The following is a 24,547-nucleotide window of genomic DNA, read 5'->3' on the forward strand; positions in this document are numbered from 1 at the left end:
GGGCCTTTGGTTGTTGTTGCTGGGGTGCGTGCGCAAATACTTAGCCTACATCGCCTCCAAGTTTAGCCTTGCTGCTCGCGCCACGTTACCTAGAGGGTGAGTAGGGGTTATCTTGGCGTGTAACTCCCTTGCCCTGACTTGGGTGTGGTGGTCTCTGACTGACTTTGGCGAAAGCCCTGGCCAGCCGGGGATCCCACTTCCAACATCTACTCTATAACCCTCACCAAGAAATGCGCAGTTTGTGCGCGCCACAGCCATTTGCCTTCTGTGGCCAACCCAAATCGGCAACTTTACCCCCAAGAGGGACCTAGAGGAGGGGCCCTGATGTGTTTATTTGGTGGTCTTTTATATATACTTTGTGCAGGAAATCTCCCTTTTCTGCCTGATCACATCTGGATTTTTCACGTGTGACGGACCCTACTGTTTGCTGCTTTAGAACTCTGTGCACATTTCCCAAGACAACCAGGAGTGAAGTGCTTGTGCTCCCCTTTTAAACAAACCTACAATGGTGTACTACGGATTAGTATGTTTGAATTGTGTATATGTCCCTAGTATTAGTATATGGTCAGGGATCACACATCCACTAGCCACAATGAGCCAGATTTAATCAGGACAAGCTATTTTTTTAGGGACTACTCGCCCCTTCTGGCGAGTTGACAACAGGTGTTCTGCTGGCTCACAAAGTGATTGAGCAAAAAAGGTGTCTTTAAATCTTGTTACCTTGTCACATTTCCCCTCTTTCAGAGACAGAGGTCAAAAGTCAGTTTGTCTTCCTACATTTACTTGTCTTCCTACGACTGAAGTTAGAGGATTTTGTAAAGTGAACTGTGTGACAATGGGGATGAGACCAGTTCACAGCTCTAGTAACTTTTTTATGATTATTTGAGCCCTGATGGCTTTTAGCCTCCAAGCCATGGGTACAATCTGAACACCTAGTGGACTGCAGCATCTACTGTGCCATTCACTACAGTGGCAATCCAAACATAGCTTCAGGCCTGAATGCGTCATTGTAAAACCTTGTCATAGTACCTTTCAAAATAGCCCTTTTGGCAGGTAAAAAGCTCCCTTTAAATATGAGTAAGCTATCCCTCTGTAAATCTTGTACCCACAAAGTAGGGCCCATGGTATTTAAAAGTGGATTATGAAGAAAAGGAATAATACCATTTCTTGACAGCAACATGTCCCCAGCTCTCCAGCAGTAGCCCAGACAGTTATTAGCCGCAATAGATGCCAATGGGGTGTGAAATGTCTCCAAGGACCAAATAGTAGGTTGGTCCCAATGGGCAATGATGACTCATCCAAGCTCAATACAATACGCAGGACGAGGCAGAGGGCCTCCTTTTGACAGCATGGTGCAAAACTCGGCTTGACAGATCTTTTGTCCAATCAGATTTCTGTCTCTGAGTTTGTTGTGGGAATGGTGGCTGCCTCAAACTGGATTTTAGTGTCAGGAGTGACAGGACATTGGGATTACCATACACTCCCCACTCACAGCCGGATGTTAGTCTAGTCTGGTCCAAAACGTAGATCCTTGATGAAGAGTACCTGAAAGCAGAGGGGACAGAGTCTGGGTCACTTAGGAGTGACCAGTGGCTTAGTAGACAAATGTCCACCGATGTTGGGTGCTTGAGGATAGATGTCGAGTGCTGAGGGGTCGGGGTCCGGCAAGAGCACCAACAAACCTTGGCAAAAGCAACCCATGCAGGAAGTCAAGAAGTGGTGGGAAGAGGACCAGCAATGTCAAGGAGACTCACCACAAACAGGGGAGTGAGGGCAGGCCCCGAGTAATCAGGTGAGGCCAAGGAAGTCATAGATGATCCTCCACAGGACTAACAGGCCGAAGGCACCGGAGTCGCAGGAGGACCTCGTGCAGCTTTACAAAACAACAGGCCACAGAGGTGACGGTGCGAGGTGACTGAAGATCTTTGCAGGAGAATTAATCTTGTTTGTGATAAGATGGCCCTATATATATATATATATATATATATATATATATATATATATATATATATATATATATATATATATATATAACTAATATTTTTTAGGAACTAAAAAAATTGCAACATAATAGCAAAGCAAAACAACGGCCACCGAACCAACAAATGCAAAGCTATTCAACCCCGATGAACAAACTCAAAAAAGATAACACCATAGTCATCAATCAATCTAATAAAGCTGGTAATATCGTTCTTTGGGGAAAAAAGACTATATTAAAGAGGCCTATCGGCACCTCAATGATGGTGAATGTTACACTAAAACAAATATGGCAGCAGTACAAACAATCATTAAATCATATAGGGATGATTTAAATGAGTGGAAGAGTGAAGGACTTATCACCAAGGATGAATATAAGTTTCTCAACAAAGATCATCCTATTTTGCCCAATATATATTATATACCAACGGTGCATAAGAAAGAGACTCCGGTTCCTGGGTGACCCATTGTGTCATCCATTAACAGCACCTTTGAGAACACTCCGAAATATATAGACTTTTTATCTTCAGGAGTTTGTGACCAGCCTTCCGGCCTATATCAGGGACACAACGGAATTTCTACATTTATTGAGTAACTGAGTGGTCAGATGATTATTTATTTTTGACAATGGACATATCCGCTTTATACACAAGTATCGCCCACATGGACGGCATAAGAGCTGTGGAATTTTATCTTGGTAGAAGACCAATCCATATGTACCGCCACAACCAAATGTTAATCAAAATGATTAGCAAATGTCTACACAACAATATTTTCATGTTTGACAATTTGGTGTTTAAACAACTGAGAGGTGTGGCCATGGGGGCATGTTTCTCGCCCAGCTATGTGGGGCTCCACGTTGGCTGGTGGGAGGAACATATCCTCAGGGTACAGCATGCTACATTGTGGTCAGCTCATGTGGTGAAATATTGGGGATACATTGATGATATGTTCATCATTTGGCGAGGAACCAAAGATCAGGCAATGAGTTTTGTGAATAAGATCAACGAAAATACATTAAATCTTTATTTTACTGTTAATATTGATGCTATGGTGGCCAACTTCCTTCACATCCAAGTCAAGATTATCTCCGGGAAGATCGAAACATGTCTATACAGGTAGGTAACATCAGGGAATACCATATTGCACGTAGGAAGCTTTCATCCCCAACACACTATTGCTAGTGTTCCAAACGGCAAGTTTTTACGAATACATAGAGCATGCAGCACCATTGAGGATAGACAGCATTGCCAATTGGAGGCCAAGATGAGATTGGAGGCCAGGGGTTATACATCCAGTAGTCTGGAAATAGCCATGAGAAAAGCTAATGCCCTGAATCGTTCCTCTCTTTTGGACCCCAATAGGAACACACGAGGCAGAAGCATGCTCCAATAGCAAAGGGGAGATTAGATTGATCACAAGTTACAGCAGGCAGGCCAGGCAGATTAAGAATATCGTCAAAAAAGAATGGCCCGTTATACTCACTGATCATACACTGAGAGAAGTTGTCCCCACAACCCCAACAGTTACCTTTAGGAGAGCATACTCTATGCGGAATGAACTGGTGAGGAACAGTCCGGAATCCAGTTCTACTGGCAACTGGCTGTCCCCACGTAAGGGTTTTTTCAAATGCAGCTCATGCCGAGCATGCAAATTTGCAAAAAACACAGTTGATGGACAGAATGTAGAACAATGTCATACATTCACCCCAGTACAAGGATCTGGGCCTAAATCCATCGTTTTTTTGCACTCCACACCACCCTGGGTTAGACACTGGCTATATGCAAATCAGCTCTGACCCTGTGCCTCATGGGAACAGTCCAGTCCGAACTACCAAGCCATGTCTTTCCTGGACCGGAATCAAGCATCCAAGGACCGGTTTCTGGCTATCAGCCTTCATTCAGCCTGGATAGCTTGACTCCAGTGGTGTGGAGAGCCTGAGACTCACGTCTGAGCATACCCAGCACACTCGGGGTGAAAATTGCAAAAAACACAGTTGATGGACAGAATGTAGAACAATGTCATACATTCATCCCAGTACAAGGATCTGGGCCTAAATCCATCGTTCTTTTGCACTCCACACCACCCTGGGTTAGACACTGGCTATATGCAAATCAGCTCTGACCCTGTGCCTCATGGGAACAGTCCAGTCCGAACTACCAAGCCATGTCTTTCCCAGACCGGAATCAAGCATCCAAGGACCGGTTTCTGGCTATCAGCCTTCATCAGCCTGGATAGCTTGACTCCAGTGGTGTGGAGAGCCTGGGACTCACGTCTGAGCATACCCATCCCACTCGGGTGAAAATTGCAAAAAACGCAGTTGATGGACAGACTCATGTCTACAATGGCGATGAGAACAGGTTGGAGCAGCTTGAGCGTCGAAACCAGTTACCATAGGTGCACTCTGCAAGGAGGCGGAGTAAGTAGGAGCAGGCATCTGCACAAAAGACAGTCTTTCACAAACGTGTGAAAAGCTGCACACCCTGCTTAGCGCAGATTACTGACCAATATACCTTTATGCACAAGAGAAGAACAGACATCAAGTCTCCAACCGGGCGATGCCACCTACATAGACAAACAGACGAAATACAGGAGCAGGGAAGAAGCTAAAAAGCTGACGTCATTTATATTTTTCTCCATTGTTAGGAGTCAATCACGCAACGGTCCCTTCTCTTTAGGGCGAGCGGTAGTGCCTCTTAAGGGTTCAGATGGTCGCATGTCTTCAGAGGCACCAGTCTGACTTCAATAGAAATCTGGAGGTTTCAAGACCATCACATCAACTATGGTCCCACAATAGTTTAAAACAGAAGACAAAAGAAATCATTGGGCAAATCCGATCTCAATCTCAGTTGAACTAACTCCTTACAAAAGTAGGCATTATATTGTGGTAAAAGCAGACCACCACATAACGATCTGTATTCGCATCAGACCCGCCACAGCAATGCCGAGAGCTTCACACTTCAAAGGAATGCTCTCCCCCGCCCCCATGCCTCTTCTATCACCCTTTCGCTATCTCCCCCGCCCTCCCACCTTCAGCCTCTTCCTCTGCAGTCTCCGCTGGACCTGCCCTCCCTCGCCATTGGTATGCACAGCGTACTCTCTCCCCCCTCCCTCCTCCTCACAGCGCTACACGAAAGTTGGCACCCCGGCTTGGTGGAGAAGGGTGCTTTACACTGACATCTCCAAACTTAAGTTAAGCGCCCCTAGACTGTACTTCCCATGCTGCGGATGTTTATATTGATTTGTTTGTACTTTGTAAAGTAAGCACGTGTCTTTCTATATGTAAGAAAACCTCTTGAACACCAGGGACTTCTTCAATCTGCACCCGCCCAAGAGTTTCGTAAGTTAATATTAAAAAAATAAAATCCAGAGTGTTGTAAGAGAAAGGAATTGCAGGCAGAGCTAAACATTTTTAAATATTTAGCAGCACTTTATCAAACAAAGTTGGCTGCCGTGAAACATTTTGTAGTTGAACGCATAGTAAATGTGCTTCAGGACAAAAAATGTAAGGTGTTTTCATTATTAATTTTACATCTGTCCGCCATCAAGGATTTATAGGGGTGGGGGCTGCAGCACCTCCTTCTCCCCTACTTCCAGTGCATCTGCTTTTAGACCCACAATCCCTTCATGGGATCTAGACACACACACATTTTTTTTTTTTAAAAAGTCTCTGACTCTTGGACAGCTGATAGCGACCTTTGATACAGCGCATTGCAGACTCCTACTCATCTCCAGGCGCGCCAAACAGGTGTCTGTGTTACCCGACTCAATGGTTCTCGATTCTTTGACGTCAGAAAGATGTGACGCTAGTTTTAGTCTACAAGTCCCAGGCAAATGTCTCGGGTAATCGCTTTAGTCCACTCAGCTATCCTAGAATATATTTCTCTCTCTCTCCCGCTCTTGGTCACTCCCATATCATTCTCCTCTTGCATCCCCCCCTTACTTAGTTTCACTTCCTTTCTAACAATACTATAAAATCTCCTCTCCTCTCTCTCCTGACTCTCCCCCCCCTCAGTCTCTCCTCTCTCCTCTCTCCCCTCCTCTCCCCTCTCCTTACTCTCCCGTCTCTCACCACTCTCCCCTCCCTCTCTCACCTCCCTCTCACTTCAATCTCCCCTCTCCTCACTATCCTCACTCTCCCCACTCTCTCCTCTCACACCACTCTATCCTCTCTCTCCACTGTTCCTCTATTTCTGTCTCACTCTCTCCTGCCCCTTCATTGTCTTGGCCTCTCCACTCTTCCTCAGTTTCCATTTCACTCTCTCCTGCCCCTTCACTGTCTTGGCCTCTCCACTTTTCCTTTATTTCTGTCTCACTCTCTCCTGCCCCTTCACTGTCTTGGCCTCTCCACTCTTCCTCAGTTTCCGCCTCACTCTCTACTGCCCCTTCACTATCTTGGCCTCTCCACTCTTCCTCTATTTCTGTCTCACTCTCTCCTGCCCCTTCACTGTCTTGGCTTCTCCACTCTTCCTCAGTTTCCGTTTCCCTCTCTCCTGCCCCTTCACTGTCTTGGCCTTTCCACTCTTCCTCTATTTCTGTCCCACTCTCTCCTGCCCCTTCACTGTCTTGGTCTCTACACTCTCCCTCTATTTCTGTCTCACTCTCTCCTGCCCCTTCACTGTCTTGGCCTCTCCACTCTTCCTCAGTTTCCGCCTCACTCTCTCCTGCCCCTTCACTATTATTATTATTTGCAAATCCTACATACATAGCATTTTGCGATTCTCAAATAGCGATTTAATTGAGAATCACAAAACCAAAGTTTCATACATATGGCCCTAAAAGACCTAAATCGATTAGAGTATGTAAAACCCATGGTTAGGACTCCAAGTTTCAAACAAGTAGTTTTTCACAGATTCTACGTGTGAATTTTAACCGTCACTCTAAAACCCAAAGGTTTAGGACAGAAACACTTACCGGCTTCTTTTCTCGGAGGACGAGGACCACAGTTCCTTGGACCGGTTTAGAGGACATCACGCACATGACACTTTTGAGAGCAAGGAGACCACACTCAAACTGGACACTGAAGGTATAGAACAGAGGCATTAAAATGACAACCCACACCTGCTGTGTACTAAGCAAGATGTAAGACGGACATTACAAAAAAAGCTTGTTTTTAACAATCAACCTTAGTGCAGGATTTCCAACAAGTTATGCACTATAATTATCATCCATGATTCATAATTAAGAGGTTTCACCCAGGGACATTTGGAATATCTTTTGATTAAGAAGTGTAACAGCAAGAACAATGCAGCATGCCTTTTCCATCGATGCATCCTGGACCTGGAGTTGAGGATTTATCTTGAAAAGAATACTACATCACACTGCATTAACAGTCCACAGGCTGTGTGTTGACTTCATGCTTGTTTTTAAACCTGTACAGAGCTCCACTGACGTTTAATTATGTTCACGCTAAAGCAATATCATATACACACGAGTGCATGAGTGAATAAATGAATGAAAGACATCCGTTCTTCAGCTTTTGAAGAGAAGACAAAGCTACATTATGGGAAACAGGCATAGAGGCAAAGGGGTCTTTCTCACTGTTGTATGTAGGAGAACGTTATTCCAGGGAAAACATTTAAAAACTTGGAGTGATTTCTTTCTGAATAAAGTTGCCTGGAGGAGATAATGCTTCAAGATTTCTAAACATTCTTTTTTCCGTGGCTTAAGAACCTGCGTCCTACAAGTAAACCTACTCGCAAACCAAGCAGGCTGCACATTTGCCGAGATGGAGTTGAACCCTCTCCCATGGGTGGCACAGGCACCTGTGGGAGCAGAAACCCGCTGCCCTCGATCAGCTGTGATCCAAGAGAGGTCCCCAGAGGGAAGAGAGAGCGTCCGGCAGCGAAGGCCACAGCACTGGTGACGAGGCCAGAGCTGCCGCAGCGATAAAGAGTCACTCTATCTGGAGAGGCTGCGGCACAGCAATGGCGACGAGGCCAGAGCTGCCGCAGCAGCAATGAGGAGTCACTTTCTGGAGAGGCTGCAGCACAGCAGTGGCGACGAGGCCAGAGCTGCCACAGCGCCTAAGAGTCACTCCTTGTATGCAGAGGCCGCGGCACAGCAGTGGCGATGAGGCCAGAGCTGCCACAGCGATAAAGAGTCACTCTATCTGAAGAGGCTGCGGCACAGCAGTGGCGAAGAGGCCAGAGCTGCCGCAGCAGCAATAAGGAGGCACTTTCTGGAGAGGCTGCGGCACAACAGTGGCGAAGAGGCCAGAGCTGCTGCAGCGATAAAGAGTCAATCTATCTGGAGATGCCGCAACACAGCAGTAGCGACGAGGCCAGCGCTGTCGCAGTGCCTAAGAGTCACTCCTTGTCCGGAGAAGACACGGCACATTAGTGGCAACGAGGTCAGAGCTGCCACAGCGCCTAAGAGTCACTATCTGGAGAGGCCGCGGCACAGCAGTGGCGACGAGGCCAGAGCGCCCAAGAGTCAGTCGATCTGGAGAGGCCGCGGCACAGCAGTGATGACGAGGCCAGAGCTGCCACAGCGCCTAAGAGTCACTCTACCTGGAGAGGCCGTGGCACAGCAGTGGTGACAAGGCCAGAGCGCCCAAGAGTCAGTCGATCTGGAGAGGCCGCGGCACAGCAGTGGCGACGAGGCAGGAGCTGGTGCAGCGATAAAGAGTCACTCTATCTGGAGAGGCCGCGGCACAGCAGTGGCGACGAGGCCAGAGCGCCCAAGAGTCAGTCGATCTGGAGAGGCCGCGGCACAGCAGTGATGACTAGGCCAGAGCTGCCACAGCGCCTAAGAGTCACTCTACCTGGAGAGGCCATGGCACAGCAGTGGTGACAAGGCCAGAGCGCCCAAGAGTCAGTCGATCTGGAGAGGCCGCGGCACAGCAGTGGCGACGAGGCAGGAGCTGCCACAGCGCCTAAGAATCACTCTATCTGGAGAGGCCGCGGCACAGCAGTGGCGTCGAGGCCAGAGCTGCCGCAGCGCCTAAGAATCACTCCTCGTCTGGAGAGGCCGCAGCACAGCAGTGGCGACGAGGCCAGAGCTGCCGCAGCGCCCAAGAGTCACTCTATCTGGAGAGGCCGCGGCACAGCAGTGGCGACGAGGCCAGAGCTGCCGCAGCGCCTAAGAGTCACTCTATCTGGAGAGGCCGCGGCACAGCAGTGGCGACGAGGACCGAGCTGCTGCAGCGCCTAAGAGTCACTATCTGGAGAGGCCGCGGCACAGCAGTGGCGACGAGGCCAGAGCTGCCACAGCGCCTAAGAGTCACTCCTTGTCTGGAGAGGCCGCGGCACAGCAGTGGCGACAAGGCCAGAGCTGCCGCAGCGCCTAAGAATCACTCCTCGTCTGGAGAGGCCGCATCACAGCAGTAGCGACGAGGCCAGAGCTGCTGCAGCGCCTAAGAGTCGCTCCTTGTCTGGAGAGGCCGCGGCACAGCAGTGGTGAAGAGGCTAGAGCTGCGGCAGCGCCCAAGAGTCACTCTATCTGGAGAGGCCGCGGCACAGCAGTGGCGACGAGGCCAGAGCTGCCACAGTGCCTACCAGTCACTCTATCTGGAGAGGCCGCGGCACAGCAGTGGCGACGAGGCCAGAGCGCCCAAGAGTCAGTCGATCTGGGGAGGCCGCGGCACAGCAGTGATGACGAGGCCAGAGCTGCCACAGCGCCTAAGAGTCACTCTACCTGGAGAGGCCGTGGCACAGCAGTGGTGACAAGGCCAGAGCGCCCAAGAGTCAGTCGATCTGGAGAGGCCGCGGCACAGCAGTGGCGACGAGGCAGGAGCTGGTGCAGCGATAAAGAGTCACTCTATCTGGAGAGGCCGCGGCACAGCAGTGGCGACGAGGCCAGAGCGCCCAAGAGTCAGTCGATCTGGAGAGGCCGCGGCACAGCAGTGATGACTAGGCCAGAGCTGCCACAGCGCCTAAGAGTCACTCTACCTGGAGAGGCCATGGCACAGCAGTGGTGACAAGGCCAGAGCGCCCAAGAGTCAGTCGATCTGGAGAGGCCGCGGCACAGCAGTGGCGACGAGGCAGGAGCTGCCACAGCGCCTAAGAATCACTCTATCTAGAGAGGCCGCGGCACAGCAGTGGCGACGAGGCCAGAGCTGCCGCAGCGCCTAAGAGTCACTCTATCTGGAGAGGCAGCGGCACAGCAGTGGCGACGAGGCCAGATCTGCCGCAGCGCCTAAGAATCACTCCTTGTCTGGAGAGGCCGCATCACAGCAGTAGCGACGAGGCCAGAGCTGCTGCAGCGCCTAAGAGTCACTCCTCGCCTGGAGAGGCCGCGGCAAAGCAGTAGCGACGAGGCCAGAGCTGCTGCAGTGCCTAAGAGTCACTCTACCTGGAGAGGCCGAGGCACAGCAGTGGTGACAAGGCAAGAGCGCCCAAGAGTCAGTCGATCTGGAGAGGCCGCGGCACAGCAGTGGCGACGAGGACCGAGCTGCCGCAGCGCCTAAGAGTCACTCTATCTGGAGAGGCCGCGGCACAGCAGTGGCGACGAGGACCGAGCTGCTGCAGCGCCTAAGAGTCACTCCTTGTCTGGAGAGGCCGCGGCACAGCAGTGGCGACAAGGCCAGAGCTGCTGCAGCGCCTAAGAGTCACTCTATCTGGAGAGGCCGCGGCACAGCAGTGGCGACGAGGCCAGAGCTGCCGCAGCGCCTAAGAATCACTCCTCGTCTGGAGAGGCCGCATCACAGCAGTAGCGACGAGGCCAGAGCTGCTGCAGCGCCTAAGAGTCGCTCCTTGTCTGGAGAGGCCGCGGCACAGCAGTGGCAATGAGGCCAGAGCTGCTGCAGCGCCTAAGAGTCACTCTATCTGGAGAGCCTGCGGCACAGCAGTGGCGACGAGGCCAGAGCTGCCGCAGCGCCTAAGAATCACTCCTCGTCTGGAGAGGCCGCATCACAGCAGTAGCGACGAGGCCAGAGCTGCTGCAGCGCCTAAGAGTCGCTCCTTGTCTGGAGAGGCCGCGGCACAGCAGTGGCGACGAGGCCAGAGCTGCTGCAGCGCCTAAGAGTCACTCTATCTGGAGAGCCTGCGGCACAGCAGTGGCGGCGAGGCCAGAGCAGCCGCAGCGCCTAAGAGTCACTCCTCGCCTGGAGAGGCCGCGGCACAGCAGTGGCGACGAGGCCAGAGCTGCCACAGCGCCTAAGAGTCACTCTATCTGGAGAGGCCGTGGCACAGCAGTGGCGACGAGGCCAGAGCTGCCACAGCGCCTAAGAGTCACTCTATCTGGAGAGGCCGCGGCACAGCAGTGGTGACGAGGCCAGAGCTGCCGCAGCGATAAAGAGTCACTCTATCTGGAGAGGCCGCGGCACAGCAGTGGCGACGAGGCCAGAGCTGCCGCAGCGATAAAGAGTCACTCCTCGCCTGGAGAGGCCGCGGCACGCAGCGATAAAGAGTCACTCCTCGTCTGGAGAGGCCGCTTCTGGGTCTGAAGTCACACAGGCCATGTGTCCGAGCCGAAGCCAACGCTGACATTTCTCAATGATGCCATGGTCGTGGCAAGGGTCCCCTGAGGTCATTTCCGGTAATGTCAGGCGGGAGGGTGTGGCCTAACGGCCAGAGCGGCGGACCTCGACGCTCCACACCCTGTGATCCTGGGCAGATCACTTCCCTCTCCTAAGAAGCTGTGGGTCGGTGACGTGGGTCGGTGACGCAGCCGGCGCTCGCGGCGCTCATGAACTAGTCTCCTGCGCGCGCGCTCGAGGGGCATAGACGGGGGGGCGGTGAGCGGGGGGGGGGGGGGGGGGCCATGTGCAGCTCGCGGTCCAGAGCCGACCTCACCTCACGACTCAACCAAGGCCGCCATCTTCCGAAGGTCACGGACCCGGATATCCGGTCCCACGGAGTTCGGAGCACCCCCTTATCCGTACTGCGCATGCTCCGTGGGACACCCTCAGGGCGCGTCTACAATCACCGCGCATGCGCAGCAGCACTGGCTGCCCTCGGCTCTGCGCGCGCTCCGTCAGCGCGGCCGCCAGACCGGCGGTTTCCGGTTCCGGGTCACTGAGAGCAGCGTCGGCGCCAGGAAGAGGAGGAGGGCTCTCGGGGGCCTCAGGGGTGGAGAGGGGGCGGGGGCCCAGGGCGCCGGTGTATGTGCCAGGGGGGGGGCCCGGGGGCGCTGCCCTTCACAAGACTCGGGGGGGGGGCAGGGCGACCCCCCAGCCCCCCCCAGCCGCGGCCTGAGGGGGCTTCATCAGCATGAGCCCGCCATCAGAAGGACCCCGGGGGCGGAGAGGTGTTTATTCATTTATTCATGAGATTTTCCAGAGCGCGAACTTCACCCGAAGGTGTCGCAGGTGCTAATGGTAATTCATGTATTCAGTCAGTGCGCTGCAGGGTTAGTCTGGCTGTAATAGTATTGTAGTCCTTTAATGCTAATAAATAATATTAATGTATGGACTGCACTCATTGTGTCAGCTGAGTAGAGGTCTGGGGCAGCGTCCTGAGAGCAGTGAGCTGCGGGCTCTGGCAGAGCAGGGACGCTGTAATTAAATATAACGTACTCTTGACTCGAAAGTTCAACGTCACCTGACCACATTTAAACAAAAAACCAGATGGGACTGACTCGTACATATAGTACAATTTACATGAGACAATAGTAAATCAGATGTAATGATCAATGAGATCTGGCTCATGTTCAGAACTAAGCGGCGCTGCTCAGCGCAGCCTGGGCGAGTGGAGCTGTAACGGGGTCTCAGTCAGGCTGCTGTGAGTGACGCTCTACATTAAATATATAACAGGCACTGCCAGGTCCTGTATTAGTTATATTTTCGCGCCGGCTGCAAAACTACGTGTTGCAGCCAGTGGAGGTTAGAGCAAACAGATACAGGGCTCGGCTGAACCACCAGGCACAAAACGAAAACAAACATTATTGTTGTTGCCGTCTATTTGACATACCAGCGATGGAGCGCACACTGCGTCCTTAAATGCACAGCTCCTTGGTGTGAGGCGCCTTGCAGGAATCCAATCCATGATTCCACGCATGACCGAGTCTGACCGGGTGGCCTGGGCTATGTCCATGTGGGAATGACTGAGAAGGCTGATAGGCACCAGCGCGGATAGATCAGCTCACCAACATTAACGGGCACCAGCTGAGAGTTACAAAATCAGGCTGACTCCAAAGAAACATTCCCAGCAATAATATACATTTCACACACCTGTGTCAGTGCGGCCGCGACGAGTTCTGTAGCACACACCAAGGCAGTCAGATCCTATTGTAATGATCACTGACTGATCCCGCCTCTGCCATGACTGTGCGACCCATTTCAACGTCGTGAACTCCAGTGCCCATGATCGACGCATGGTGGGCAGCGGCAAACGAAAGCCATTTACCTGCCGCTCGCCCTGCCGCGCACTCTGCGTGAGTAATGGATACACTGTTTGCATTCACGTGGCCCCACCACGTCACGTGAATGCCGTGCCGGACGGCCCGCAGCAGCTGGGCTAAACATGAATGCTCATTGTGCAGCCAGCGCAGCAATGAGCCACCAGGTTAGTGCAACGATCCTGACCTGCCATTGGCATTCAAGTACAAACTGCACTCTTGACACCAATGACACAGTCTACTGTCAGAGCAGCACGCGGTCCATTTGCGCTGCTTCCTCGTGAGTCACGACTCACTAAAGTGTTTGGCCTGGATGGCGATTTCGGCCCGCTTGTCTTTTCCTCTGCACCGACAGTGGTGGTAAGGAAGCCCCGCAAATGCGTGACGTTAAATTTTTGTGCGGGAATGCGGACCACCTAATGCGTGATACTTGGCAGGTCTGTGTCAGAGCGCTTTACATAAGAACCAGAACATAAGGACTTAGGATTACATGCGTTACATAAAAGATACAAACAGAAAACAATTGCAAATGAACAAGATGTAAAGTCACACAAGGAGGAGATACAAATGGACATACTGTAAGAGTGACATAGGAATGGTAGAGAGTACAAACGTCTACGCATATACTAGGGATTAGAGTTATCTCTATATACATAGGGAAGGGATACAAATTGATATACTCTAAGAGTCACATAGGAATGGTATATAGTACAAAGGTCTACTGCATGTACTAGTGATTAGAGTTATCTATATATACATAGGGAAGGGATACGAATGGATATACTCTAAGAGTCACATAGGAATGGTAGAGAGTACAAAGGTCTACGCATATACTAGTGATTAGAGTTATCTCTATATACACAGGGAAGGGATAAGAATGGATAAACTCTAAGAGTCACATAGGAATGGTAGAGAGCACAAAGGTCTACACATATACTAGTGATTAGAGTTATCTCTATATACATAGGGAAGGGATACGAATGGATATACTCTAAGAGTCACATAGGAGTGGTAGAGAGTACAAAGGTCTACACATATACTAGTGATTAGAGTTATCTCTATATACATAGGGAAGGGATACGAATGGATATACTCTAAGAGTCATATAGGAGTGGTAGAGAGTACAAAGGTCTACTGCATAAACTAGTGATTAGAGTTATCTCTATATCCATAGGGAAGGGATACGAATGGATATACTCTAAGAGTCACATAGGAGTGGTAGAGAGTAGAAAGGTCTACTGCATATACTAGTGATTAGAGTTATCTCTATATACATAGGGAAGAGATACGCATGGATATACTCTAAGAGTCACATAGGAATGGTAGAGAGTACAAAGGTCCAAACATATACTAGTGAATAGAGTTATCTCTATATACATAGGGAAGGGATACAAATGGATATACTCTAAGAGTCACATAGGAATGGTAGAGAGTACAAAGGTCTACTGCATATACTAGTGAATAGAGTTATCTCTATATACATAGGGAAGGGATACGACTGGATAGAGACCCCTGCCTGGGTGGAAAGAAGGGCGAAGAGAGCCCTGCCTGGGTGGAAAGAAGGGCGAAGAGAGCCCTGCCTGGATTGAAAGCAGGGCGAAGATAGCCCTGCCTGGGTGGAAAGCAGGGCGAAGAGAGCCCTGCCCGGGTGAATAGCAGGACGAAGAGAGCCCTGCCTGTGTGGAAAGCACGGCGAAGAGAGCCCTGCCTTGGTGGAAAGCAGGACGAAGAGAGCCCTGCCTGGATGAATAGCAGGACGAAGAGAGCCCTGCCCGGGTGGAAAGCAGGGCGAAGAGAGCCCTGCCTGGATGGGAAGTAGGGCGAAGAGAGCCCTGCCTGGGTGGAAAGCAGGGCCGAAGAGAGCCCTGCCTGGGTGGACAGCAAGGCGAAGAGTGCCCTGCCTGGGTGAAAAGCAGGGGTGAAGAGAGCCCTGCCTGTGTGGGAAGCAGGGCCGAAGAGAGCCCTGCCTGGGTGGAAAGCAGGGCGAAGAGAGCCCTGCCTGGGTGGAAAGCAGGGCGAAGAGAGCCCTGTCTGGGTGAATAGCAGGACGAAGAGAGCCCTGCCTGGGTGTAAAGCAAGGTGAAGAGAGCCCTGTCTGGGTGAATAGCAGGGCGATGAGAGCCCTGCCTGTGTGGAAAGCAGGGCCGAAGAGAGCCCTGCCTGGGTGGGAAGCAGGGCCGAAGAGAGCCCTGTCTGTGTGGAAAGCAGGGCGAAGAGAGCCCGGCCTGGATGGGAAGCAGGGCGAAGAGAGCCCTGCCTGGGTGGAAAGCAAGGTGAAGAGAGCCCTGCCTGGGTGGAAAGCAAGGTGAAGAGAGGCCTGCCTGGGTGGAAAGCAGGGCGAAGAGAGCCCTGCCTGGGTGGAAAGCAGGACGAAGAGAGCCCTGTCTGTGTGGAAAGCAGGGCGAAGAGAGCCCGGCCTGGATGGGAAGCAGGGCGAAGAGAGCCCTGCCTGGGTGGAAAGCAAGGTGAAGAGAGCCCTGCCTGGGTGGAAAGCAGGGCCGAAGAGAGCCCTGCCTGGATGGAAAGCCAGGGTGAAGAGAGTCCCGCTTGTGTGGAAAGGAGGGACGTAGAGAGCCCTGCCTGTGTGGAAAGCAGGGCGAAGAGAGCCCTGCCTGGATGGAAAGCAGGGCGAAGAGAGCCCTGCCTGGATGGGAAGCAGGGCGAAGAGAGCCCTGCCTGGTTGGAAAGCAAGGTGAAGAGAGCCCTGCCTGGATAGAAAGCAGGGCGAAGTGAGCCCTGCCTGGATGGAAAGCAGGGCGAAGAGAGTCCTGCCTGGGTGGAAAGCAGGGCAAAGAGAGCCCTGCCTGGTTGGAAAGCATGGTGAAGAGAGCCCTACCTAGGTGGAAAGCAGGGCCAAAGAGAGCCCTGCCTGGATGGAAAGCAGGGCGAAGAGAGCCCTGCCTGGATGGGAAGCAGGGCGAAGAGAGCCCTGCCTGGATGGAAAGCTGGGCAAAAAGAGCCCTGCCTGGATGGGAAGCAGGGCGAAGAGAGCCCTGCCTGGGTGGAAAGCAAGGTGAAGAGAGCCCTGCCTGGATAGAAAGCAGGGCGAAGAGAGTCCTGCCTGGATAGAAAGCAGGGCGAAGAGAGCCCTGCCTGAGTGGAAAGCAGGGCGAAGAGAGCCCTGCCTGGGTTGAAAGCAGGACAAAGAGAGCCCTGCCTGGATGGAAAGCAGGACGAAGAAAGCCCTGCCTGGGTGAAAAGCAGGACGAAGAGAGCCCTGCCTGGGTGGAAAGCAGGACGAAGAGAGCCCTGCCTGGGTGGAAAGCAGGGCGAAGAAAGCCCTGCCTGCGTGAATAGCAGGACGAAGAGAGCCCTGCCTGTGTGGAAAGCAGGGTGAAGAGAGCCCTGCCTGGGTGAATAGCAGGACGAAGAGAGCCCTGCCTGTGTGGAAAGCAGGGCGAAGGGAGCCCTGCCTGGGTGAATAGCAGGACGAAGAGAGCCCTGCCTGGGTGAATAGCAGGACGAAGAGAGCCCTGCCTGTGTGGAAAGCAGGGCGAAGAGAGCCCTGCCTGGATGGAAAGCAGGGCGAAGACCGCCCTGCCTGGATGGGAAGCAGGGCGAAGAGAGCGCTGCCTGGGTGGAAAGCAAGGGGAAGAGAGCCCTGCCTGGGTGGAAAGCAAGGGGAAGAGAGCCCTGCCTGGGTGGAAAGCAGGGCCGAAGAGAGCCCTGCCTGGGTGGACAGCAAGGCGAAGCGAGCCCTGCCTGGGTGGAAAGCAGGGCCGAAGAGAGCCCTGCCTGGGTGGACAGCAAGGCGAAGAGAGCCCTGCCTGGGTGGAAAGCAGGGCCGAAGAGAGCCCTGCCTGGGTGGACAGCAAGGCGAAGAGAGCCCTGCCTGGGTGGAAAGCAGGGCGAAGAGAGCCCTGCCTGTGTGGAAGCAGGACAAAGAGAGCCCTGCCAGGGTAGAAAGCAGGGCCGAAGAGAGCCCTGCCTGAGTGATAAGCAGGGCCGAAGAGAGCCCTGCCTGGGTGGAAAGCAGGGCTGAAGAGTGCCCGGCCTGGGTGGAAAGCAGGTCCGAAGAGAGCCCTGCCTGTGTGGGAAGCAGGGCCGAAGAGAGCCCTGCCTGTGTGGGAAGCAGGGCCGAAGAGAGCCCTGCCTGGGTGGAAAGCAGGGCGAAGAGAGTCCTGTTGGTCCCGGCTCAAAGGACCACGTACTTGGGTTTAGTGATAGACTCTCCAGGGGCAACTCGCAGCCTTCCTTCTCGGAAGATGTCCAAGATCCGTCACGAGCTACGCCCGACATTGGTCAAGGAGAGAGTGCCCCTCAGACAAATTGCCTACGTGGTGGGACTCCTGTCTGCCTCCAATCAGGCCATTTTTCAAGGCAGTTGCATTATCACGCCCTGCAGAGGCTGAAAGCGGGACACTTGCGGAGAGGGCTTCCGTACTCTCATCCAGTGTCCCTGTCCGACAAAGCACGGGAAGAGATTCGCTGGTGGCTCACCCATATGGAGGCTTGGAATGGCCGAGCAATATTCGGTTTCACCCCAGACCTGGTTATCGAGTCAGACGGCAGCAGATCTGGCTGGGGCGCCAGGTGTGGGGATTTTTCCACAGGAGGTTCTTAGTCACCACAGGAGCAGACTCTGCATATCAGTTGTTTGGAACTTTTGGCTGGGTCTTTCGCTGTCTGTTGTTGGACCAGAGACCGGGTCGAATCATGTGTCCTACTTAAGATGGACAATATCTCGGTGGTCAGGTACATAAATCACCTTGGTGGCACTCGCTCAAACGTACTCGGACCTAGCGACAAACCATTGGCAGTACTTCCTCGATCACCTGATTTCGGTGACAGCGGAGTATCTGCCCGTACGGGAGAATCAGGTCGCAGATTGGCACTCCGCCCCTTTTGAGATTCCAGTCTTTGGAAGTTGCACCCAGAGGTCTTTGCCACATTGCAGAACCTTTGGTACCCATTCTTGTGTGGATCTCTTTGCCTCCAGACTGGATCACCAGGTTCCCCGGTTCTTAAGTTGGAGGCCGGACCCTCTGGACGCGCCCACAGACGCTTTCCTGCAGGAGCAGGCTTATGCGTTCCCTCAATTTGTGATGATCACAAGAGCGTCTACTCAGATCAGGCAGCAGAGGAGGAGGTGGTTCTAAATACCCCGATTTGAAGTCGCAAGTTTGGTTTCCGGTTCTACTGGAACTTTCTTGGAATTTTCCAATCCATCTCCCCCAGTTTCCAGAGCTTCTCAACCCAGATCAGTTTCCACATCGATAGTTCTGGACAGATCCCTACACCTCATGGAGTGGAGGATTACAGGAGTAGATGGTCGATCCCAGGCATTTCGGAATATGCTGAGGACCTCTTCCCAATTCCAAGTCCGACAGCACGATCAAGAGATGCCAGTCAGCCTAGAGGCGATGGTGTCATTGGTGTGTGCAACGGGGTTGTGATCCCGTGGGTGCAGACATAGTGCAGATCTTGAATTTTCTGGTAAGCCAGGCCCAATAAGGTTTTGAATCCTCCATTTCGGCGGGCATGTTTCCGTACAAGGGGCACTGGTGGGGGAGTATCCTTCTGTGTGTCTGCTTCTGAGGGGGCTCAAATTGTCTCTACCCCCTGAGCTGCGCTACTCAAAGTTATGGGATGTGAACAAGGTTCTCAAACTCTTCTTGTCCTGGCAATCAAATGAGTTCATGTCGTGGAAAGAATTGTTGGCTAAGTTGGAGATGCTCATCTGCCTGATCTCGTGTAGACGAATTTCAGACATTAGAGGCCTGGATATCACAGGCAGGGTTGTTCCTCTACCGGAGTTTCTTTCACAATTTGCTGAAGGACGAAATGTCACACCAGAGTGATAGAGTACCCCGCATTTCCAGATTCCTCCATGCTATGTGTGGTGCGTTCTTTGAATGCATTTATGGAGATGTCTTTGGAACTTAGACATCCCAGAGAGAGACAACTTTTGATCTCCCACCGGAAGCCGAATAAAGTGATGTCATCTCCTACAGTTGCATGTTGGATGCGGTGGGTCATGCAGGAAATGGGTGTTAACCTTTGACGTCCATTCTGCTAGAAGAGTGATGGCCTCCACGGCTTTCACTCTAGGAGCGAGTTTCGAGGACATAATGAACGCAGCAGATTGGTCCTCAGACTCAACTTCTAAGAAGTTCTACTTCAAACCTATTATTGATGTGGCACGCTTGGTGGTAAGTAAGCTTTGAACTAGCATATTCCGAAGCTGCCGGTCCTGACATAGAATGAAAACGTTCCTAGCTAAGTAACGGAAAGTGTCAATTCTATTATGGATTCAGAGGCGAGGATTATCCCACCCGCGGAGAGGTGCCAGAATGCCCGCCCGTAGACAGTAAGTAAAGTGTTCATTCTGGCACGCTTAACATGTTTTTCATGATGTTAGAACAGTGTGGTAATGTTTCCAGTTAAACGACGGTTTACTTACTGGTGATTTGAGGTCAGGGTCTTCCTTCTGTGAAATATTGATTGTTAGAATGCATTTAATTTAGCACTGATTTTCTTCTAGTTCTGATCCGTCTTCCTTGGTTCCAGGAGGAGATTCTGGGAAGCAGGATGCGTAGAGCAAGACAAATGGCGTAGCTCGGGCAAAGAAATAGAAGGACCAGGAGACTGTAGATTGGCTATATGCTGGATCCTGGACTCTGATTGGACAATGCCCTTTCATGGATTGTGCTTGTCCGTTGTTTGTTTCTCCAATTTCCCTAGGGTTCCAAATGTGTATTTTTATGGATGTTTATTAATGGCTGCTGTGGAATAAAGTGAAGAAAGGATACGCACAATCCTTGCCTCCGAGTCCTTATTACAACTGAAACTTTCTGTTATGTTAGCTAGGAACATTTTCATTACTTTCTCTGTAAGCACAACCCTCCTGCTTCTACTTGGGTCGCTTCGCCCACTGCTGAGGTCATAGATATCTCTTAATCGAGACTCTGGTAAGTATATCGATAAGATGCTTTTTTTAAAAGTTCTGTCAGCTAGCACATCTCTGTATTCAGACCCCCCAGGATATAGCGGCATGGATTAGCAAATTTAGCGGCACAAAAATGGAAATTTAGCGGCACAAATATGGAAATTTAGCGGCAATTTTGCGGCATTTTATTTGGCAGTTTTCCCTACAACAAACACAGATATCTTAGTGGGCACTTTTGTAAAAATCACGGCATTTATACAAAAGTGCAGATTTAGCGACAAAACGCGAAATCACGAAATCCTGGAGCATATGAATAGTGGAGAAGTTACTGACGTTATGCCAGGTGAGCATTGTGGGGGAAGGAAATCCTTTAAAGAGTCATTTTCTTTCTGGATTTCCCTTCTCTTCTTGAAACGCAAGAGCAGCAACATTGTAGTGTCACCAGGGCTTTAAGTGGATGCTTTTTCAATATTACATGTAACAAGCCATAGTTGCAATTATTTATCTTATGCAACTAATAACCATTGACCTAGCCAATAGTTCTGCCTTGTTGTAGGTATGATGTTACTTTATATCACATATCTGGATGCAATGACAGAAACAGCAAAATACAAGTCGGGCAGCACACTATGCTAAGCACAGATTTTTAGCGTAAGTGTTTTAGTTGCGGATCCTCAGAGCAAAGGATTCTATGTGCCAGGTCCACAAACCCTTTAAATATTGGGTGAGCTGGTGTTAGTTTCATGAGGTCGTGACATCCAACTGGAGGTCCTCCATTCAGCCCGCAGGCACCACTTAGATGGTGTTATGGAGCGGGGTTGAGTTCCTCTCCACCCTTAGTGGCCACTGCAAGCCCCGATCCAGAAGATATGTTGGGCCCATCAGTCCCTGGACTTGGGAATGAAGGGCTTGTCTATGGAATACTGGTGCATGCAGAGCACATATAAATGCTCCTCAAAAGGCAGCCTGGCGTCGGGCATGGGTTAATGAGGGTGGACGTGCATGATTCTCCATTCTCTTTAAACAAATACAAAGAAACGTGCAAAAAAAGATTGGCAGCCACCTTTGGGAAAAGTCTAATAACCCTATTAAACAGGATCAATATTACAATTTGAGCAAATGTTACCCTTCAAACAGCTATTTACAAACTGCTAATTTATCACACACAAACCTACACATCAACAGAATATATAGAACAATAGCAAGCAAAAGAATGTAAACACTGTAGTCAACCTTGAATTGTGGCAAAATTACAAGTATTGTGCTGTCTGTACACAATTGAAGAAGCAATGCACTCGCACAAATCTGAAATGCAAATACTGCCCTGGGCAACGCAAACTCTTAAAATTCCAAAATAGAAAGATGGATTTCCACGCCGATAAGTCCTATGCAAGAAAGCATAAACCACTTTCACTGGAAAGTTGATATTTTGATTAAAGCCTTGCTTGCTCCTTTCTAAAATCACGGAATACAATTCTCCCACTTCTGCCCCAAAATCTCCCTCCTAAAAGTGTACCCATCCATCCTTCAGTCCCACAGTTTTGTCTCTAGTCGAGCTACAGCTCTCAAAATGACATGGTCTGCGCATAAACCAATTGAAACTCAGTTGGTATCGCCCTCGGAAGGATGAAAGATTGAGCTGGAACAGCTCACAGTAAAATCTGGCCACGTACATACTTGTTTCTCCTGTACTGGCCAAACCTGCGACCTGCTCAGCCCTCCCCCCCCCCCTCTATACACATCAGAAGGCGAGAGGAAGGTCAGGCTGCCTGGATCCAAGACGATCTAATTGCAGCCGCCCCGAGTACTTAACAGGTGCGTAAAAGACCATTTACATGTAAATTAGGGTTTTGCTGTGTTTTAACCCCTTCTTTCAGTCACTCTGTCTATGGCTCGAATAATTAGCACCCCCCCGAAATTTGGCTCTAGGTGCCCGCCTGTGTCTGACTCACCTTTCATCTTTTCTACAGGGCGTGTTAAATACAGCACCTCCTTGCTGTAAAATTTACGTGAGTGCTAATCTGAAAGCACATTGTTGGCTGTGATTGCTGTAAAGCAGCAAGATTGGACTTTAGTCCTGCCGGCAACGGCTGAACTGAATGTAACATGTTTGCGCTTTCAGACGAGGTGTCAAGAGCCCCCTTCATCAATGCCCCACTCACAGGTGGCAGTCTTGCTGGAGCCATAAGCTGTCCTGGCCTCTCTAATCCACAATGCGTGTACAATTACTCACCACCTCTAAATTAGCTAGTACGGCACGACGTAATGACGTGTGCCCGTACAGCTAATCAAAGGTCACCATTTTGTGAGCTGTCTGTCAAGACCTTTTTTTGCGGCAAAAAACATAAATATCGCGGTCATTGCGCTATTTCGCCGATTTTGCGATTTAATTGCAAATCGCGAAATCGCGAAATACTGGAGGGTCTCTGTATTTGATTGCTGCTGCCCTCTGCACTTCTTTATATTCAAATGTCATGGCTTGTATAGCCTCTTTTCTATACCTTGTTGTTTCCACCTTTAGCGTCTCTCTACAGTTGGTTGTTTCCACGTATAGCGTTATCGTTCCATATGAGTTACAGCTCAGTGTTTTGTAGTGGCACAGTACCTCTTTCACAGCCTTACCAGCAGGTTTCTGGCCAGAGATGAGTACATTTCTCACTGAGGCTTTTGTTGTCTTCAAAAGCTTCACACTGGCTGTTGTGGCGCTTTAACCCCTCATACGCCAGGCATCAAGCTTCACTTCGACCGAGGCACGTGTGGCACACACCGGCAGTATTGTGGACCACGGCAAACTCTCTCGGAGAGCACTGTTGATCTTCGGGCTATGCATCCCCTGTCACGTCGCCGGTTGTAGCGTCCTCCCAAGCCTGGGTACTCATAAATGAATACGCCAGACATGGAGCTTGCTATTACTTGTCTTTATTCCTCTGCCTGCAAACGCAAACTCAACATTCTAAACATGAACTCTGTTCACCACACCGAACACTTACGTCACAGTTCTATGGAGCTCATCAGGAATCAATAGAATTCCATCATTGCTAACGCAAACAGCACGACAGTGGTGCTGGTAGAAATCCAGCCAGGTGGCTATCCTACTCACCTAGGATGAAGGAAAAGGGAGAAGCCGTGAATATAAAGGGGTTAAGACGAAGGAAAGAACTAAGATAAGAAGTGGGGGAGAGATGACAGAGGAAAAGTACAGCAGAGCGGTGACAGATGAGCGTAATGGGAGCAGAACAGCAAGAAAGAGTAAGAGGTTCGAGGAAACAGACAGGGTAAGAGGAGCATTGTCTGTGACGGGCAGAATCAGTGAGAAAAGAGAAGAGCCTGGGGGTTGATTTGCAAACATGTTGTGCCACAGAAGTGACGCAAATCGGCGCAACGTGTATATTTGAAATGTAATTTCCAGCGCAAAACTTGTTTTGCACTGGAAAGTCACCTGAAAGTCACCTGAAAGCAGCACTCATGCTGCTTTGCTTCTGAGGGGTGTTCCATGTGTGGTGCACGGGCGTTCTCTTGCAACACTCATGGTTTTTGATGCAAAACTCTATCTAGTAGACATGCTTTTGCACAAAAAAATAAAAGCCTTTTGACTTTGGCCTTATCGAGGAGAAATGCTTTTATTTTTCCATCCTTTTCCAACATTGTGTGTGTGCTCCACTATACTGCTGACATACAAGCATAGTATTTTGTACTGGAAGGGTGTGTGCGTGGGACTGGCAGCCCAACGATGCACCGATGGTGGGGAGTGAGCAGGACAGCGCAATCTCTCTGTAGATGCCACTGTCCTGTTCTCTTGCTCTCAAGAAAAGCAGCACAGAATTGTTGTATGGTTCTCTGCGTTGCAGGACATTTGAGTAAATATACTCGTTTGGTCAAATATGAAGATGAACGTATAGCATGTAGAGGTGGACAAGCCAACAAATTAACAGGGAGAGTCAAGCCAGAGCCTCGCTAAGTCAAACTGCCCACGTAAAGCTAAGCCTTGAAAATATTTGGCTCGCAAATCATGCAGCAAACATCTGTTGGACTTGGCCCTTCTGGCAGGTTCATCCCTGAACTTTTTGCTTTTAATTGTGAACTGGTGTTAGGAATTTTTGGCTTCTGCGCACTTTACTACTGTGTCCCAGGGTAAAGTGCGTGCATGTAGCGAGGTTGGCCTGCCCTCCCATAGGAATGCATAGGGAATGTATGTGTCCCTGGTAGTTCCTGTTGCGAGGGGAGTGCAGGTGCAAGTTTGGTATGTGCAGACTCGTGTGATTAAATGCAGCGCGATGATTTGTGCGGCATAAATGTGTCTAGTGTGGAAGTGCCACTTCTAGAAGTTGGCATGTCTGTGTAAATTATGTGAATTGGCTGTCTGGCTTGTGATTGGCTGGAGCCGGCTGGTGAGCCTGGCTC

At 50.8% G+C, this 24,547-nt stretch overlaps 1 protein-coding gene across 4 annotated transcripts in view; it reads right to left on the minus strand.

Annotated features, from left to right (window-relative positions):
- The window catches only part of LOC144773669 (uncharacterized), a 105,701-nt gene extending 93,907 nt beyond the window's left edge, over positions 1-11,794 (minus strand). For all 4 annotated transcript variants that reach the window (XM_078658821.1, XM_078658820.1, XM_078658818.1 and 1 more), the window contains exons 1-2: positions 11,715-11,794; positions 6,892-6,997 (exon numbers count right to left, since the gene is read on the minus strand). The gene's annotated coding sequence lies outside the window, so the exon portion shown is untranslated. The remainder of the gene's footprint in view (positions 1-6,891; positions 6,998-11,714) is intronic.
- Between the last annotated feature and the right edge of the window lie 12,753 nt (positions 11,795-24,547).

Source organism: Lissotriton helveticus, chromosome 8, assembly GCF_964261635.1.
Source record: "Lissotriton helveticus chromosome 8, aLisHel1.1, whole genome shotgun sequence".
In the NCBI taxonomy this organism is placed as follows: domain Eukaryota; kingdom Metazoa; phylum Chordata; class Amphibia; order Caudata; family Salamandridae; genus Lissotriton; species Lissotriton helveticus.